The sequence below is a fragment of the Idiotropiscis lumnitzeri genome, chromosome 10 (genome assembly GCF_059441095.1).
Source record: "Idiotropiscis lumnitzeri isolate Australia: NSW breed Sydney's pygmy pipehorse chromosome 10, RoL_Ilum_1.0, whole genome shotgun sequence".
Lineage (NCBI taxonomy): Eukaryota > Metazoa > Chordata > Actinopteri > Syngnathiformes > Syngnathidae > Idiotropiscis > Idiotropiscis lumnitzeri.
In genome coordinates, this window is record NC_142400.1 from 1,767,406 (window position 1) to 1,787,902 (window position 20,497).

The 20,497-nt window shown below is 45.3% G+C and overlaps 1 protein-coding gene and 4 non-coding genes across 7 annotated transcripts in view; 3 read left to right on the plus strand and 2 right to left on the minus strand.

Annotated features, from left to right (window-relative positions):
- bbs9 (Bardet-Biedl syndrome 9) overlaps nucleotides 1-20,497 on the minus strand; it is a 69,809-nt gene that overhangs the window by 2,663 nt on the left and 46,649 nt on the right. The window lies entirely within an intron of this gene.
- trnak-cuu (transfer RNA lysine (anticodon CUU)) lies at nucleotides 1,370-1,442 on the plus strand. The gene has a single exon. It is a non-coding gene; the product is annotated as a tRNA-Lys (tRNA).
- Nucleotides 3,016-3,088, plus strand: trnak-cuu (transfer RNA lysine (anticodon CUU)). The gene has a single exon. It is a non-coding gene; the product is annotated as a tRNA-Lys (tRNA).
- Nucleotides 4,246-4,318, minus strand: trnak-cuu (transfer RNA lysine (anticodon CUU)). The gene has a single exon. It is a non-coding gene; the product is annotated as a tRNA-Lys (tRNA).
- Nucleotides 8,042-8,114, plus strand: trnak-cuu (transfer RNA lysine (anticodon CUU)). The gene has a single exon. It is a non-coding gene; the product is annotated as a tRNA-Lys (tRNA).

Sequence of the window (20,497 nt, forward strand, 5' to 3'; positions counted from 1 at the left end):
GTGCAGTTGAATGCAGCGCCGCTAACAGGCCCGAGCAAGCGGAACGTGCGGGCTTTGAACGCACCGCAGATAATCCACCGATCCTCATCTCGTATGCTCTCGGATTTTTTTGTTGTCTTCTGTCGGAACAAAAAAAAACAAAAACAAAAACTGCAGTGGCGACATCAACAGATTTTTCACGGACAGGGATTTGCATTGTAGTTTACGCAGTCTAATTCATCACAAGGTGACAATCAAATGCGAACAAAAAGAATCGTAATTCGGGTAGCATGACTTCTATGGCTGTATTTTTGTTTGTTGCAATATTAAGAGTGATAAACGTTCCCTCAGAGAGACCCCCCCCCCCCTTTTTTTTTCTTACAAATCATTTCACATCAGAAAACATGACTGAGCATGTGGGAGGGGTAAAAATATCTGAAAACATTTTTAATAAATTATCTCATTATTTTGTGGATTTTTGCCTATCATGGGGGGAAACTGGAAGATAAAAAAAAATTATCATTTAAATATCTGCCAGCTAACAAAATTGCGAACGATAAACTGCCATATAGCGGCCGTTGACTGGAATGACAAAAAAGTGAGGATTTTTTTTATTTTATTTTTTTACATGGAGCACCAAATATGACAAAAACATCCACACGCAAACACTGACACACACAGACTGAATATGAATCTACTGTGCAATGAGAAGCTGATAATTCTGAAATAATAAGAAGCCGATGTGGAGGACGAGAAGCACTTTTTTCATGTTTGTGAAAATGAAACACCTCGGCTGCTCATTTGCGACAATAAACGTATTCTCTCGAAGCCGACCACTGGAACGACACCAGGCTGGATTTCCTGACGCGTCTGAAAACGCAGACTTAGCGTCGCAAACGAAAGAAAAAAAATTGTTTAGTTTGCAGACGTCCGCTTTTTCGCTTGCTGCCATCTTGTTTTACGTCAACATTTTCGGGCGCTCGCGAGGACTCCCTCGAGAAAAACGTCAAGTTGACGGACGGCCGAGCAGGTGCTCACGTTTTTCCAGCCATGGATTTTGTCCGTTTTTTACTCTTAGCCGTCATCGTTGACATTTGCACGTGTCTCCGTGCGCGCTCTTTGCACTTGACGAGGGGCCACTAAAGATGGAATTCTTTGCAAATGTCATGACGACAAGCAAAGGTGTTAAACGAGAAGAACAACTTTGTGGTTCGTTGAGGTTCAGTCTTGGCATAGTGACTTCCAAAATGTAAGAACATTTGTCTCACAATCGCTCAAAGTTTATTTCTGGGCCTCTTTACGTCACCGGACAGTTTTTCTACAACTGCGGAATTCTCGTGACATTTATGAAAGCTTTGACATCAAAGAAGAATAAAAGGCTCCTAAACAAGCCCGGCTAGCTCAGTCGGTAGAGCATGAGACTCTTAATCTCAGGGTCGTGGGTTCGAGCCCCACGTTGGGCGACTACTTTTTCTGGAGGTTCAGGTCGGCGGTTCCAGAACACCTTTGAAAAGAACGCCACATGACAGGTGGTTTGACTTCACACCCATTTTCGGGATTTTCACAATTCCTTCCGCGCATGACGCGACACACAAAGAAAGTTCAATTTTTTTAACCACAGTGAATTCAATTAAAACGCGCCGCGGGAAACGCTCGCTTCGGATTTGGTGTGACCCAAAATTCTTAATATCAGATTTAAAAGCATGCAGGGTGAGTCCATTTCAGCATAACTTACCAAGTACTGCATAAAAGTGGCAGCGAGCCACCATCCTTGGTGATAGAGAAGAAATTAGCCGTTAGCCATTAGCTTGATTCTTTATACCCCAACATGTGCCCGGCTAGCTTAATCAGTAGCACATGAGACTCTTAACTCATTTTCTGCCAGCCCCGGTGAAATCAAAGTACTTTTGGGCTTCTATACCCGTCAATAGCAGAGAATAAGTTCATCTCACTTTTGTGGCTTTGATCCCCAACTTGGTTTGAGTGAATTTTTCGATATCTTAAGTGACATTGTTGCAGTAGCTAGCCTAGCTCATCTCGGTAGAAGGCACCTCGATCGAACAAATTCCCGGGCAAACTGCTGCCAGATGTTAGCGTCTCTGTTGATTGCGTGTAAAAATGCTAAATGTGTGTGCATGTAACCAAAAACAAAAGGAGCGTCGTCGATGCGCAGAAAGAGAGCGAGCGAAAGCGAAGACCACAGCTTCCATGCTCGCTCGCCCGCGAGCAGGCTGGCTGCTCGACTGGGTGTGGTTTTAGTAGGCGGATTCATTCCCGTGGTCGTCCGGGATATTTTCTCTCTGGACAGAAACGCCCTGCGAGCATCAACACACGCAAAAAAAACAAAAAAAAAAACACCTCTCACAATATGCAGACGAGTGTACGGTGGTCTGCTCAAAAAGTGTTTTTCATTACAATAAAATCGCGTAAAGTGTTTCATGTCTGCCCGTGTCAAATCGCTCACACGCCTCCGCCAACTTCCTCATGCGCTATCAACTCTTGTCTAAATACGGTCGGCCACATCACAGAGGACGTTCACGACACTGGCTGACTGACGCGCACACGCACACGCACACAAAGTGGATTTGCAGCTGTACATACAGCGTTACATATGTCATCTTACTAAAAATTAACGTACACAGGGACACGCACACGCGCGCACGCACAAACGCATGCGCGGACACACACAGCCACAACACAGCATAAACAAAGACAGTGTGGGCGACTTTGATTTGCTTTGCAGACACCAGAGTCCATTGCTGTGGAGTGTGGCAGCACACGCACGCACACGCGCACACACAAACACGCAGAAATGGCACACGCGCACGCACGCACACGCTACTTCTACGTAGCGTGTACCCTGTGAACTCACAAGCCAGTAATCCAACCCGCTTTCACCCTGCGATTGAAAAATGTGTGTGTGGCTCAAGAGTCTCTTGCCAGGAATGCTAAAGTTAGCATTCAGCTATTCTGTACATTTCAGTCAGAAACATCTGAGTGAGTTATGACATGGCTAAATGCGAGGCTTGTAGCACAGCCCGGCTAGCTCAGTCGGTAGAGCATGAGACTCTTAATCTCAGGGTCGTGGGTTCGAGCCCCACGTTGGGCGGTTGCTTTTTAAAGTCTACCTATATATTCCTTCGTGTCAGTTTCACTGAAATGTTTGCAAGCGGGTACATTTTTTCAAAGGCGAAACTTGAGTGGCTTTCGAGCTGTTTTGAACATTTCAGAATTCACTTCACTTTTGAGTTTTTCCTTGCCTTCCTTCCTGGAGGTTAAGATGTGGGATGTTGATTGTGGTTATGTAAAGCCCTTTGAGACTGTCTGTGATTAAGGGCTATACAAATAAAATTGACTTGACTTGACTTGACTTAAATATGGTGGTGTGTCAAAAACTGAAATTTTGTTGTAATGCTTGTATTCATTTTCATTTAAAATTAAAAGTATTTTTTTTTCTCTGATAAGGTGAGGTTACCAAAACACTCCATCTATCTGCGCCTGGTCCGGCCCCTCTGTCAAATTTTCGAACCCATCCAATCAAAAAGTTTGCCGAACTCATGCCTTAGAAGTTATTCTCTAGTTAACCAGTAGGGCCGCATATCAATTCAGATTCCCCAAATCAATATGATTAGCTTTAAAAGGATCCGATTCGTTCTGATTTTCGAGTCAATTTAGAATATCATACAGCACCAATTTTACTTCCAGACTAAATTTGGCGGACCGGCGAGTCATATCACATATCATCCAGCGCCCAACGTGGGGCTCGAACCCGCGACCCTGAGATTAAAAGTCTCAGGGTCTACCGACTGAGCTAGCCGGGCTTGAGATAAGGAACATTGAGACACAAACCTACACACTCGTTCTGTTAATGTTTTGGCTGAATCCGTTTTTTTTTGTGTGTGTTTGCATGTCAAAGACTGTAAACACAACACAAAGTTGCTACTGTTCAACGATTAAGATTCTTCCCACATACTGCATTTCTTTCTTTGCTACTTTCACTTCAACTTCATTTGACCGCGTTGCTGTTGCCATGGACATGGGGTACATGTGCGCGCACACACACACACACACGCACACGCTCACACACGCAAAAAAACAAAAAACAAAGCTCTCCCAAAATAAAATACAGTTGGTGTAAATCTCGGTGAAGTTCCATGCTAACAATGCACTCAGCTCAGAAGACAAAATTGCGCTTGAGCACAAGAAGCACTGCAAGCCAGCAGGTTGGGATTGGCTACAAACAATCTTCTGTTAATAAATGAGCCACGCCCAACGTGGGGCTCGAACCCACGACCCTGAGATTAAGAGTCTCATGCTCTACCGACTGAGCTAGCCGGGCTTGGTAGACGACTCGTAACTGACACCAGACAGAGAAGAACTGTTACTTTATGTGACAAAAATGTTTTACTGTTCCTTTGACAAGTTATTACGACTTCGCGCCACTACAATTCCATGAGGGTGGCATTTCAACTTTATGACGTGACTGTTACTGTGTTACTTTAAGAGTGTTCCTGTGCATTGTGATGCTGCCAAACCCTGACAGTTTAGTTTCGTTTAGGCCATAAATCAAATACATGTTGGCATGCTGCATTCCACACACACGCGTACTCGCACACACACACACACACACACACACAATGAAAAAAGCTCATGCGCGGTCAATTTCAAGCATGCATTCACCTGCAAAGCACCAAATGTTTGAATACGTCCATGAAGGAGAACAAACACACATAGGAAGTAGTCCCTGTTTATCGGACTGTAACCATGGCGTGTGTGTGTGTGTGGGTGTGTGAGTGTGCGGGTGTGTGTGTGTGTGGGGGGGGGTGTGCGTGTGTGTGTGTATTTAAACAATCGGTCATTCAAAAAGTGTGTTACGGGAAGGCTGAGGTAGAGTACTTGGCAACATTTATCAACCCGCTCGGCTAGCTCTTGTACTCAACGGGAAGGTTCCGAACTAAGTCCTAACAATTCTTAAGCGATTCCTAACAGTGTCTCACCAAGTCCGAACAATTCCCGACTGATTTCTAACAATTCCTAACTGGGTTGCTGTAATGTCCCAGTTCACGTGGGTTGGTACATATTTTCAGATGGTTCGAAGCCCGGATTCAAAAAATTGACGCCGGACGAAGCGAAAGGTTGCCCCATCCTCCCCCTCTTGCGGGTCTAAGAAACTAAACCGGATACATTTGGAAGATCTCCTGCAAATGTGGCGAACTTCAGTGTGATGTCACGACTGTGCTCAAGCAATTGGCACTCCACGGAACGAAGCCCGGCTAGCTCAGTCGGTAGAGCATGCGGCTCTTAATCTCCGGGTCGTGCGTTCGAACCCCACGTTGGGCGCCTACGACTTTTAAGACCATCATCAAACACAAAGTCTCTTGCCAAGTTTAATTGTGCTCGGCGTCAAATTTTGTTTTTGTTGACCTTCTGCTACTGTCATCTTGCTGCTTCGCCAAAGAGTCCCGATATGGACTCCGTTTAACTCATTTGTTACCAGCAGAGTTAAAAAAAAAAAATTTAAATGAGTTAAATTGTACAATTGGTGTAACCTTGAGGGTACGACCCCGGCGACAACTTTTTTGCCAGAGAGTGTCAAAGTTTAATGACGTCGTTCCTTACATTTCCGACTAATATTCTTTTCTGATGTCTTCCTGACTGACACGGTCGCTGCTCACATGTTTTCATTGCCATGTTCTTGAGGGACACGGTCCGATTGGACCGAGACGGCGAGGCAGACAGACACAAACACGGAAGCGCCGAGGGGGTCAGAGACAGAGAGGTCTCCAGGTACGCCCGCCGGTCATGGGAGAGCAACGTGCGCCTTTTTTTTTTTTTTAAATGTGTGTGCGCGTGTGTGTGTGAGCTACAGATGAATGCGTTCTTTCTCATGTCACAAGGACCCGTTTGGATCTCTTGAAAGCTAAGCGGTGTCATCTCGCTAATGCGCAAATTGAAAAATGCACTCGGGAAGCTGCTAATGATCATCAGGAAAGTCTGCCGCAATGATTAGAGGCCGGCTGACATATGGAAGCTCACCGGACAGATTTCCTCCTTTAAAAAAAAAAAAGTGTGTTGACTTGTTGACAACTAAAACAGCATTTCGCAGTCGCTAAATTACTCCCAGCGGTCGGCAGATTGCCGAGCGATATTCAAACCCGGAGAGCGCACGGCGAAGGTCGGTCAGACGGCGAGAGGAAGCGCGAACATTCCAAACTAATCCTGATAGGACGCGGCGGGCCGAGATGCGAGAACACGTCGGCCTGGGCGCAAAACACACACGGGCGGCGTTGACACGTTATTTATGAGCAGCCGCTTTCGGCGTGTTTGCGCAGCGCTCGTGTGAAAGGATGCAAGCGCTTAGCGTGCACACGTGTTGCCCCAAGAATACGCCGCGTATTCTTTCAAAGAAACATCCTCTGAAGTGTGTGTGTGTGTGTGTGTGTGTTTGCTCAATGGGAACAAAGACAGCAGTGTGTCCCGCAGAGAGCGAGAGTGGGCGAGACACATCCAGAGTATATTACTTATTTATCTAACTTGGAACTGTTTTATCCCACGTGCCATAAATCTAACAGACTCTGCGCCCTGCGCACACGCACGCGCACACACACGTGCGTGTGCGCACACATCTGTAACATGTTAGCTATTGTGTTGAACACGCGGGCATTCGCTTTTTCCTACGGCTCACAATAAATCGTTAAAAGTCGCATTTACGTCTTGTCGGTCCTATCAGATTTCGTTGTGTCTTGTAAAAAGCAAATGTTTTTCTTTTTTATGTGCTGCTGTCACGGCGATTTCCTGCAACAACGTCATAAATTACAAGATGCAGAGTTCCCTCTCCAGATCACGATTCATCATTCACACCTCAGCGACTCGACACTGCGGCGTTTTAGGAGATTTTTGGGCAAGTTCGAATTTGAAGTGGCGCGCTTTGGGTGTAGTACCATGCTCTGCCACACAACATGCGGGGCAGTACTGAGTCATTGCACTGGGAAAATTGTTGTTCCGTCATTGTCCTGTGACAAACATGTCAAATTTTGTTCATTTTTTAAACTGTCACGTTAACCCAATTAAGTAAAAAAAATAAAAAATGGCCGTGTTTTTCACAGGACTGTCTGTAGGTGTCGCCGCACTGCGTGTGTTCAAGTAACAATTTTCAAGGTTTAGAATTAGCATAAAGCCAGAGCTGGGCCGTCCATCACCGGAGCGGAACGGTCCGACCCGACGGGATGCCAACAAATTTGAAAAAAGTGTTCGATTGACAAAGGCCGGAGGTGGATTTGAGTCCGGCCCACGAATTGGCCCTGGTGCGTGCGATGAACCTGCCCGCGAAACGGGCAAATGACAAAAATTGCATCAAAAGTGCCACGACCAACCGTGATGTTTTCCTTCTTCGGATATCGCGTAACCCACGGGGTCAGGGGTCGACAATTTTTACAAATAAGGCTGGAGGGTTGATGCCGGAAAGCGACCCAGATGGCGGCTGGAGGGCGGGGGACTGACCGGCAAAAAAGGGTCAAGTGCCCGGCTCGACTCAAAGCAAAGTTAGCATTAAGCTCGAGGAATTTCGTAAAAAATGCTGTTGCCGTTCCAAAATACAAAGTTGAATTTTCCGTTTTAAAGTAAACTTTAACTGGAAGAAAAACTTTTTTTTTTGTTGTTTTTTTTAAATGGTCTCACTCGAGGAGATTTTCTCCTCTTGCAGCGGATCTGGAACAAATTCCCCGCAATAATCACGGGTTGACTGTAATAATAACAGAGCGTAAAATTGCTAAACATTGTTGTAATAACATGTTCTAATTCGATCATCTGTCCTTTCAAAACACATCAAGGAGCAGCGTTCTCTTTCCCCCGAAATGAAGCGCATCTGGACGCGCGTCTCGGCGCGGTTGCCAGTGTCCACTTTGAGGTGTTTGCGGAAGCAGAAAGCAGCTGCTCAAACACGCGCGCAGGACGTGATTTCGTGCTTCACTTCTCTTCTGAGTCTGACCTTCCTTCTCTCCTTTTTTCCCCGCAGCACCGCTTGCGCACTTTGGACAAGACGAGTGGACTCAGCAAACGCCAAGCCCGGCTAGCTCAGTCGGTAGAGCATGAGACTCTTAATCTCAGGGTCGTGGGTTCGAGCCCCACGTTGGGCGATGGACTTTTTCGAGACTACGATACTCGAGCCCGTTCAGTATCAACTGATACCTTTAACACGAGCACACAGAGGAAAACAAACTGTAACTTAGTTTTTTTTTTCTCTCCATATTAAAAAAGAGCTAAAAAAGATTTTTTGTGCGCTTGACTAATCAGTTTTGTATGTTACACGCACACACACAGACGCACACAGCTGCATGCGCTCGCCTGCCGTAAAATATGTCAAAATGATCTCAGACGCGATGACATCACCAACGAGCGCTCGCTTATCAGCTATCTTCTCACCTCGCCTCGCCTCACCGCCACATTCATCTCAAGCGTTTACGTACGCCGCAGCGAGAGTGCGTGTGCGTGCGTGTGTGTGTGTGTGTGCGTGGTTATTTATTGAGGGATGGCAAAAAAAGCGGCGTAAAGGCCAAAATGACCTCAGCTTGAGTCTGTTTCGTGTTCCCGCCGTGCTTTGGCTCGATTTCGCTCGCCTCCACCTGACTTGAAATCAACTTGATGAGTCGGAGCGTTCGCCAAGACCGCCAAGATGTGCGTGCGTGAACACTCGGCAGCTGCGTGAAGACGACATGAGGGGGTTGGGGGTTCGGGAGGGGAGTCGGACAGGTGGACGGAAAAAAAAACAAAAGAAACAAACTAATGAGGCCGCCTGATGACATCTTTATGTGGTGGTCAGTAAAAGTTAGCCGTTATTTGGTTGCCATGGCGACATGTCATGAAAATGCAGACATGGAGGGGTTCATACAAGAAAGTAAGACCACTTCCAGCAAAGAGTTCCGTTTAAGACGAATGCACACGTACGTGAAATTAGGCTGATTTAAAAAAAAAAAAAAATTTAAAAATTCCGCCACATGATGAGATGTCGCTGTGATTATCGTCGTCGTCGTCTGTGACATTTGTCCTCGGACTAAATGATTTTGTCGCATGAGCAGAGGTGCGACGCAACTGCAACTGACGTCGTTTTGGACTTAACGACGGCTAAGTGCGGCGCTCTCAGAACGTGTGACCACTTCCAGAGAAAACACCACGACACACACACACGCACACGCACACACACACGCACACACCCCCGCACACGGCCAATTACATTTTTTTTTTTTCACGGCTAATGTGCTTCCAAAGCAGCGGCGCGCCGCTATCTGATTGGCCAAATGCCAAGAAATAATTATATGTTGGCAAGCTTGAGATTTTTGGAGCTTTTTTTTTTTTGTTTAGTTTTTTTTCTTTTTCTTAAAAAACATTTTTGAATCGCTACATTAAAATAAGGATTTTTTAAATTATTTATTTTATTCCACATGAATGGGCGGAGTCAAGTTTCGATTATTGGTAGGAGTGGAAATTAAAGACGAGTCATGATGCAATTCTTCTTTCTGCCATTATTCTAGTCTGCGCGCGTGTGTGTGTGTGTGTGTGCGTGCGCGTGCGCGTGTGTGTGCGCGTGTGTGCGTGTGCGCGTAGCCATGTTCTCATAGGCAGGTCATGTCTGGGTCAATCTCGCTGGCTCCAGCACTTCCCTGCTTTAACCCCTTCATATCCCCCCACCCCCTCGCCACCACCACTCAGCTCAACACACACACACACACACCCCTGCACACTTTTCTACACACTTGCACAATGAAAGCAATGTTGCATTTGTGCGGTGTGATGAGTACAAGTAGTGTGTTCCAGCTCTAAAACGAGAGTTCACGGCTCCAAAAATAAGTTGAGCGGGTTTGCGAGCGGGCCGTCGTCGTCACAGAGGAACCTTTGTCCCATCTTCACTTCTTCCACGCGAACATAAGCCATATGTCGGCCTCTCTGATTTTCGCACGTCGTTCCAAATGTGACTGCGGAATGTGATGATGAGCACGTTTACGTTTCATCAATTCACGTCTGAGATTCCTCAGGAAGACATTTTCCGCACGTACAATAGCAATGATGCTGTTTATCATTTTTGCACAAATATTGCCTGGCATAATCAATTCCCGTATTTCATTGCTGTGAGCTGGCTTTGTTTTTTTTGGTGTGTTTTTTTTTCCATTTTCTGCTTTTAGCGGCAACACCGGTGACAAAGACACAATCATTCTATTATTTATCCAAAAGCGGAATGGTCAAGCAATCAAGCATGGCTGGCTTATACTGAAAGAACAATTTATATTTATTTATTTATTTATTTTTTTTTTAATTCCCAACCCTAATCTACAGAGTCGAGCCATAGCTGTGTAAATACGCAACAAGTGTGTTTTACACAAAACAGATAAAAGTTATTTTTGTTTTTTTTTCCCTTTCAAGAAACCTCGCCTAAAAGCTCATTTAAGCGCAGCAGCAGCAGCGGCGGCAGCACGAGCACACGTCAGGTTCCAAAATCAAACGCATGCTTCCATTCTCCTGAGCGATCACAACAAAGTGAGAGAATACGGCGCACACGCCAGCACATCCCTGCAGACATTCCGGCGGTTTTGCGGTGTGATTGATGGAGTTGGCAGAACGGGGCCCACTGGGATGTTCCCACTTAATTGCTGTCTGTCCGAACACGCACGCACAAACACACACGCACAAACACACACGCACAAACACACACGCACACACACACACGCACAAACACGCACGCACGAACACAGAGCAAGTGCAGTGAGCTTTCATGTGAACATGACATTGCGACGGTTTGCTGTGGGGGGTGCGCACCAGCAGAGCAGAATTTGTTTTTTTTTTGAATGATCAAAGAATATGCGTGTGTGTCTTAGGGCTGCGTATCGATTCAAATTTCCAAAATCAATTCAATTCAATACACAGGGGTTTGATGAGATGGATTTGCAGATTTAAAATTGATATTTTAAATAATTTGCCCTTTTTTTTTAAATCAATTATGCGCAGATTCTACAAATATTGGGGTCCATCACATTTTTTAAAAATTTTATGATTTAATTTTTATTTGCTTCTACCTCAATAGAGAGACTTTCACCACATCTAGCGCGTCTTACTCCCGTATGTGCGCGTGTGTGTTTTAAGTGACAAAGCAGCGGCTGTAAAAATACACCAAATGTAGGAATGTGCAGTCAGCGGAGCAATTTGACAAAGAACCGCACACGCGGCGTAATTATAGCTCGCCTATCTGGACTCAGTCATTTGAAGAGAATCCGTCTGCACCACTTCCACTGCAGCGCGAAAGCGACGCGGCAACACGGAGACGGCCTTCGAGTCGTCAGGAAACGTGGATGAGGACGCATTCTAAACCAACATTTTGCGCTATTTAATAATTAATAATTTGTTATTGATTATGGGGTCTAATTACAAAAAAAAAGATAAATAGGATGGAGAACTATGTCAAGAATGCAGATGTTATTCTAAATAAGACAAAATGGGGTTCCCCAAGGAAACGTCCTCTGCCCACCGCTGTTCTCCTTCTACACCAACGATTGCACCCGAATTAGTGAATGTACTACTTTCCTGTCAATCACTGAACCAATATTTTCATGTGTGAGCACTGCTTCACATCTGTGTGACTTCCTTTTTGCAGGCCAGGATGCCGACGCTACGTTGCGCACGTCCTCTGCAGTCGTCCAGACGTGCAGCAGTCCACGACGATGGCGCTTTTGCGAGAAATAGCTCGTAAATACACAAGCAAGCTCGTTTGTCACTTTTCTCAATGCACTTCTATTGTTGTGCGTTCGTTTGTGTGTGTGTACAGATGAGCTGAAGCGCACACACATTAGCCTGATACTATCTGTGTGCAACGCATCGTTTGGCATCCCGCTCAGCGCCAGCTTCCTGTGGGCGTGGCCTGTCGTTTTGTCTGCCTTAAACCCTCTTCCTGCACGAACGGCAAGCGCAGCACATGCCGTGTGTGAGTCTGTGTGTGTGTGTGTGTGTGCGCGTATACGGGGGTGTGCGTGTATAAATTTGTTCGGTTGTGTGTGAAAGCGTGTACGAGATGGTGTGCATATGTCAGTGTGCAAACATGTGAATTTGACGTCTACATGCGTGTGAGTGCGTGTGTGCCAGCGTTGCAAAAGTTTGTAATTTTTCATTATAGTTTGTTTTTATTTCATGAAGTTTTCTTTATTAAATTCAGTGAGTTTTGCTTATTTTTTTGAAGCAAATTTTATTTGATTAGTTTATATTTTTTTTAAAAATGATTAATTTTAGTTTTGTTTTTATTAGTTTTTGTATAAGTTTTAGTTTTATTTGAAAAAAAAAATTATTAAAAAAGTCCCAAAGTAATCATCATCATTTACAGATGATTTTATTTTGCGCAACCCAATTGAGGAAATAAAATTGAGTAAATTCAATAAAAACTTTGTTCCGAGCGTTTGCCCTTCCTTCGTCTGGGCGGACGTTTGGCAATAAAAGTTCACGTATGACATTAATTGGCGAAACGACGAAAATCAAGGACAATCTCACTTTCATCAGAGTTGTGTTGATTAACCTTTACAAAATAAGGCAGTTCTATTTTTTTTTTCAAAAGCATTTTCTTTTAAATGTTTTTTTTCCGAAACCAAAAATGTTTTTCAGCTATTTCGCTACTTTTCGTCAACCACAATAACCTTGACATGCGCATGAGCGTGGGCGACAGGAAAAAGATTGTGTGCATTTTTGCACGCGTGCGGCGTGTGCGGTTGCGTCGTGAACGTAAGCACATGCAAATGAGGGCGCAGGCGCGGATTTGCGCATTCTTTTGCTGACCATTTTACAGCGTGTGACTGCCACAATGTCACACACACACACACACACACACACACACAATTGCGTGTTTCTCAAGCATGTAATCGCGTCCTGGAGATAGCGTCGCTTCCCTAAACACAGAGGCAAACAGATAATCCGACCGGCTGGTCAACAAATTGACGCTGAAAAGAGCATTTGTTGAGTTTAGTCATTTTTTTCTTTATCAAGTCGTCGCACAAAATAAAATCATCAAATATATATATAAATATATATATATATATTTTTTTTTATTTTTTATTTATTTCTATTTATTTATTTTAAGTAGACCATGCATCCGCTTGAAAAAAATTATCTCTGGATCCAGATGCTTATTATTTTTTATTAAATATATATTTTTTTGTACAACCACTTGAGCAAATCAAATTGAGTAAATTCAACACCATTTTTTTTAACTGAAAATTTTTTTGATGCATTTTAGCGTCAAACAATACGTACATTATTCATAAGGGCTACTGGGAACGCATGTCCAGGATGTTCCCCGTTTTTCCCCGCTAAAGTCAACTGCTTTAGGCTCCAGCTCACCCTTGACCGAGTAAGGACAGCGTTAAAATAAATAAATAAATAAAAATGTAAGGATGGCCTTCGTGGTTGGCCTCTTGAATGTCTTATCAGCGCGGCAGGCAAAAGAGCCTGGTGAACAGAAATAGCATCCGCGCCATTAGTACAGATGGCTGCTTGATGGCGGGAGGCCTTCTGGCGGGCCGCCGCTAACGACGCGTCTGCGGTGGTCGCGTGGGTGTTTGTGGACGGAAGCGGCGATGCGCCGCGGCCGGGGTGAGCGCGTCTGTCTGGAACTGATCGAGTCTCATTAGTCGCTGGGAATAATTAAAGTCGCCGTCCAGCCGCAAGTCGTGCTCCCGTTTACTTTGGCATCATTGTGTGTGTGTGTGTGCGTGTGTGTGTGTGTGTGTGTGTGTTTGCTTGCACATGACCATTTGCTGAATAAATGGGGAATGTCCTGTCCGGGACTGCGGGTTCATTAGATGAGTGTTTCAGGTGTGTCTCCTCAAAGTGTGTGTAAGTGTTTGTGCATGCAGGTGTGTGGGGGGGGTGTGTGTGTGTGTCTCATTTCCATGGTCCAATATTTGCAATGGAGCGGAGCCCGGTCTCTTAGCCTAATGAAGGGAACTAATCATGTCCTCTGTGATCACACACACACACGCAAACACACACCCACCCCCACTTTCACGAATTGCATCCACGCACACAAAATGACTAACGGTCTCACGAACGCACACACACACACGGATGTGAATGTACAGACGCACGTCAACACACATGAGGCCACTCTTGACACACACACTCGCTTAATGACTAAAACACACACACGCATCGGATGGGTGCAGGGCAACGTCTGAGGAGGTTGTTAAATCTTCCCGTCTGCGGTTTGTACTTTGTTCTTTGTGTTGAGCGAGCGCCAAGGCTCCGAGCGAAACGACACCGATCAGCATGGAGGAAGCGCTCCAATTCACGTCCGCGAACGGCGAACGGCTTCTACAAGGAGGCCTCGCGGCTCCGTTTTTGTTTGCCTTGAAATGATCGCAACGTCGGCAAAGGTTCAGCGAGAGGAGGCCTCGCCACATTTTCCTTTTCAGATGGCTATCGAGCAGCGGTGGGCGGTCCAGGCCTGCGAGGCCTTCGAGGCTGGCCTAAGATAATCAAGAAAAAAATGATCATATTCTTCACATTGCGGTCATATTGCATTTTTAGGTGAGACTTTTTATCCAATCAAAATTCAGCTAGCTCGTGTTGCCAGGCAGATTTCACAATACCAGTAGCACGCACTATTCGTCCGAGGCCTTCAGATATAATTGCGCGGGCGTCAATGAGCTTTCAGAGTTGACGGACAGTTGCGATAGCCAATCAGATCACGAGCTGATGAAAGTAAGGCCTTCTCGGTTGCCTTACATTGAAGGTGACGAACGCGTCTCGTGATTGGCTACTCACTCGGGAGGGGGCGGCGCTCTGCCGAATCGACACACCCGAAAGTCGTCACTGGCGACCGTTCGAAAATCTAAAATCTATTCTTGCTTTTTTTAAACCACAACGACCGAAGGAGGGATTTAATTGCAGATACGCTTGCGAGGCCATTTTCAAGACGGACCTTGAGAGAGAAGCGAGGTCATCCGACACTCGCTCAGTCTTTCTGTACATTATTTCTCGAGCCGTGGTGTCATAAACGATCGGGGGATTGATTCAAGTCGGACGAAGTACGACTCTTCACTGACGTCGAGGATATGGAGTAGAAGCTCAAATGACTTGATGTAAATCCCAACGGGATGTTCCGGAATATTCCAAGGCTACACAGAAGCATGCTTATGTATATATGCTCGAAGCGCAAGTTGATTTTATTTGACATGTTTAATAACATCGAGCTCCGCAGTTCAGCCAAAGACAAAAAAAACCATTAAACACGTCCGCGATGGCGCAAATGCAAGCGAGGACGGAACGTGTCTGCGGCGCGTTATGTTACATAATATACGATGCCCGGCGCAACGTGAGACACTCGACGCGCAGTCTGCGGTCCCCCGAGTGTTTTTGTTTGGCTTTCGAAGCTGACCCACTAAACATTGTTTTTATGAGCTTGTCGATTTTACAAGGCAAGCACTCCTCGTTTCTCAAGCGTATAAATATATATGCGAGGATGTATAAATATGGAAGAAAGTCTTTAAAGTCACCGTGAGTCATCAGTGTTTACGTAGCAAGAAAAATGCACATTTGTCGGCGTGTGCGTGGAACACAGTAAGTTTTCATAGTTAGTGACAGCTGACGAATAACCCCCAGCTTGAACTTTGAACTCTGGCTCTGCCTTGTGTACCCCCCAGCTAATTGAAACGTCTCCTTTGATAAACTTTACACGCACGCACGCACTTTCTGAATGCATCCGTTGAGAAAATGAATGTTTTGAGAATGGATGTAAAATGATTTCAACGTGGGAGAAAAAGTCCGTCTGTTGCACATTCTTGTCGTTTTGGGGATCAAACAGTAGTGAAGAAATTATAACTAATAACATAACATCATGTGTGGGTGGGTGCACCATGGAGGAGGAGGAGGAGGGGAAAAAAAAAAAAAAAAGCACAAGCTGTCTGCGGGACTTGTGGAGATTCGTTTCGGGGAGCGAAACATGCAAACAAAGGGGCTCTTTATTCAAAAGGCTGCTTCCACAGAGCGTATCGCTTTCTTATATCCAACACGTGTATAAATATAAGATGGCGGCAACCGCAATTACATATTAAAGTTTAGTGGCAATTCCGAAAGAACAGAAAGAAACATTTGTTACTTTAAGTGATTCTTTAAAAAAAAATAAAAAAAATTGTGCAAAGAGAACGACGAGCGATATCTCGTACGGTAATGCCATGTGACGTATTCAAAGTAATAATCACACACAGTACGGAGTGAGTGTTGGACGAGCGAGCTTCTCGTGAAAAGTCCGTCTTGAAAACAGCCTCGCAAGCGCATCTGCAATTAAATCCTCACTTTTCCCTCCTTCGGCCATTGTGGTTTAAGTGCGATGCTGAGGGGGCGCATGTGACCCCTTTTTTTCAGTACAAAAAAGTGTAATTGCACTTCCACTCCACTAGTTGGCAGTGGCGCTCTGCTTGCCCATTCTGCGCAGCGAGTATGAACTCTCCCGTGTTAAAAAATGTTATTTTTTTATAGTTGCGGCGGAGAGTGGGTGGTGGTGGTGGGGGGGGGGGGGGGCAATTGTTTTCTTCTTGCTGGGGGGGGGGGGGCGTAACAGAAAATAATTGAGAAGCACTGGGCTGCAATTAACGTGCAGTCAAGGTGCGGCTACAAATGAGCTTGACGGTGCAAGTTTGCGATGTGAAAAGCAGTTGAACGTCCTCCACTGTGGAAGTTGAACTTCCTGCGCCGTTCATTCGTCGACGGGCGTTCCCGGAGGAGCCAAAAGCCTTTCCACACGTGTTCCGTGTTGCTCAAAGCATGAAGGCCCTCGCTGCAAGGAAGTACGCTTCGTCCGTGACGCTCATCTAAATAATAACACATTTCATTTGGGTTCTTTTCATTTCCCATCACCTTTGCAGCTCTTCCCCGTCACTTTGGACGCCCTCGGACTTGATGGCGTTCGACGTCTTTGCCGTATTCTGCTCATGTTTTTCGCCATGTTCATGCTCGGCGTTCCCATGTCTGTCCCTCGTCTTTCATTTCTTACAAAGTTTTCCTTCTATTTCCCATATGTTGCTCGTACAGAGTCAACATTGGTCACGGTTTTGACATTTTTCATGCTTTCCTCACATCCATTCCAATTTCCAATGTCTTCACCACATCTTTAAGAGCGGTTCCGGTTTTCATGGTTCATGCCTCGCCGCATATTGTACGAACGTGGTCTGTTTTTGACTCATTTTGGGTTTAATATTAGCGTATTGCGACCGAGAACAATCTTGACATGCGGCAAGAGACAAAATCAGTCACTTTTCTAAATATATTATTATTAGAATATTTTTAAGCCTTGACTAACGAATAAACTGCAAGTGCAGGAAGTTTTTTTCCTTTCATCTGGTTTAAAGTGGCCCGGGGATCAGAACCGGCCCGCGGCCCACTGGTTGGTGACCAATGCTCCATAGGGTTAAAGTCTGGTGACTGACCTGGCAAGTCTCACGGCCTTCTCAAACTATCCGGCTATTTTTTTAAATTTTTTTGTCGTTCACGACGGTCGCGCTGTCACACTGCGAGAAGATAACGTTTGTGCGTCTTGGAGCGGGCGAGACGTGACAACTCCGTCCAATCGTCGCGCGCTTCCGTCAAGATTCTGTCCATCGATCGGCACAGGTCTGTCGAGGAGGTGTCCAAAAAAAAATCAAAAAATTAAATGGGGAAAAAAAAAGACTTTGGGCGCCTTCCTGGAAGGTGGGGAGAGGGCAGTATGTATTCTTCCAAAAATAATTTAAGGTAAGAAATGTGTTTAATGACACCGGGTTTGCTAATAGCAAAGCGGAAGCATAAGTTGAAATATTTCCTCATTAAAGTCTACTACTGAAATAAAAGTCAAATCGAATCAAAATAAAGTCAACCCATGCCTACCGAAAGTCTCTTTCTGTGCTTTTTACGTCAAGAAATTTAATAAAAAAAGGAAAAAAAAAAAAAAAAAAAGGATCTTTGACGTCTTTCGCCGTCACTGGTAGTCAACGAGTTGCTGTTTCAAACGTGTACCATGTTTGTCTGCCAACAATCACACATTAAAACACATGTCGTCCTTTCATTTGGATGTTTCAAATCTGATTGGATTTTGCCGCTTAGCCGACATCAAAGTCACATTAAAGACGCGCTTGCAAAAAGGTTCATGAAGGTCAGTGCCGGGAGCTGGCGGCTGTCGCGGGGCTTAGAAGCGCATTGAACTTTCCACTGGTGACAATGCTAACAAATATGTGGGACGTGTTGACATAATAGCCGGCAGCATTTGATGTGGCCCAGAAATAGCCAATCAGATAATGCGGCGGCAGCGACATTAGCGCGACATTATGCTCGCATTATAGCCCGTCGGCGCTCCGTCGACGGCGCGACCCCCAAAACATTGTTTAGGAGGCAACGCGTTAAAACCTCGGGAAAGAGTCGGCCGCCGCCGCGGCAAAATGTTTCAAATTAGCGCCAATTTATCTTTTTGTTCACTGTGACGAGGTCACGTCTTCAAATGGTCGCTTTTAACAAGCGGGCGACAATTACACGCACACGCACACACAAAACACATGCGCGGCCCCTTTTTGGATTAATCCTGCTTGCAATCTTTTACATGCAAGTGCTCAGGTCGACGGCGCCAAGACAATTGAAGAAAAAAAAAAATCACAAAATGTTCAATAAAGCTAAACAAGAAACATGCAAAGCGAACAGACAAACAACGATCGACTGCAGCCTGCCAAAACTTTCTTCGTAAAAAAAAAAAAATAAATAAATAAAAAAGGCACACGATATTATTATTATTCATAAAAACTTACAGTAATGACATCATTAATTAGATTTTTTGCCACATTTTTAAAAAAATGTGCTGCTTCTTCTGCAGCGGAAGAGAAAAATAAGGATATACTTGGACATGGAGGGGCGTTGTTCTTTACAGAGGATAAAGAATATATGCCTTGCTCCACTGTTTGTGTTCAAATATTTATTGCATAAAGGATTAAAAAAAATAATAATATACATATATATATATATATATATATTTTTTTTTTTTTCTGCTCGCCTTTGGGGGTTTTCGTTGTTTTCATGTGGTTGTTTTAATTGAAACTGTGTAATTCACATTGCATTGCCAAAATTCTATTTGATAGCAAATAAGTCAACATTTCGAAGTAGGCATTAGTCGGACGTTTATCCACCAGGCAGACGCAGCTCATGCGACGTCGGGTGCGTTTTGGGTTTGCGAAATTCAGGACACCCACGAGGAGGGCGAGAGCGAGCGAGCGAGCGGCGTTTTTGAGTACAGTTATTTTGAGAAGGACGCAGTGGACATGTTTGAGTTGGGACGCATGCAGCAGAAAAGCAGCTGTAATTTAGTCAACGCACCAATTTGAAGGCCACGGAACCCCCCCGAAGAGGCAAAAATACAAACTCCTGCGGCGCTCCAACATGCAACTAAAGCTAAAAACATAGAATTTAAACATTTCAGCCCCTCCACCACCAAATTACCAGAAGCGAGCCCTCAACCCGATGGCGAGGCGAGAGATTTACTGCTGACTTGCGGAAAAAAGTAATACGTGACGCCATACCTTCACGTCCGCACACCCGTTTTATCACACTCAAATAATTACAAACTATACGAGACGAAAGCATCGCAAGGAAAATATTTCCAACGCAAACTGGACTGGTTGCCAGTCAAAGACGGCACAAGCCTGCATGGATGCACGCACACACACGTGCACACGCACATGCCATGCACACACTTCCCAAAACTCCCGTTAAACGTCATGACCTTGGTCAAACTCAGCTAACAGCTTTGACGCAGCTAATGGACGAGCGCTACAATCATGCTAACACTCCGGGCTAATTGCTAATAGATGCCATCCCGCGTGCCAAATAAACATTAGGACAGCCTTGGAGGCTCACAGCGCACGTTTGTGGCTAATGTGAATACGCGGCTGTGTTTCCGCACATTTTGAGGACGCCGCGCGCTCTTAGCCATTAACAGACGCTATAAATAAGGACGCTGTTAGCAATTAGCGAACGCTACAAATCCGCACTGTTAGCAATTAGCAGATGAGTCAAACAGAAGCCATATCGTGAGGGTTCAAGCAGAGCGCTAATGTGTGTTCAATCGCAGGTGGGCGGCAGAATCGGAAGGACGACGTCTTTCAAGTGTGTCTTTAGGGTGAACACACGAGAGGGTGTGGTGTGGTTTTGGGGGGGGGGGGGGGGGGGCACAATCCCTTCTGACGTCCCGCCCACCAGACAACCTTTTGATGCCTTTTCAAGTCAATCAAAAAGTCACTTCCTGTCCTCAAACGACACGTCCGCTACTGTACATGAAGGCGAACGAGGTGAACAGAGCGACGCCAGCGCCTCAGGACGTGTCTGCTTCAAAACGGCGGCGAGGGAGCGGCGCGGCTGGCTCGGGGGCTGGAATGGAAACGGGTCTGTTTCATGCTACGGTGAACTCCCGCTATGTGGCGGAAGTTCAAGCTTTCACTCTGATGCCTCGTCACGTTTCTACAATCGGATTCGAGTGCAG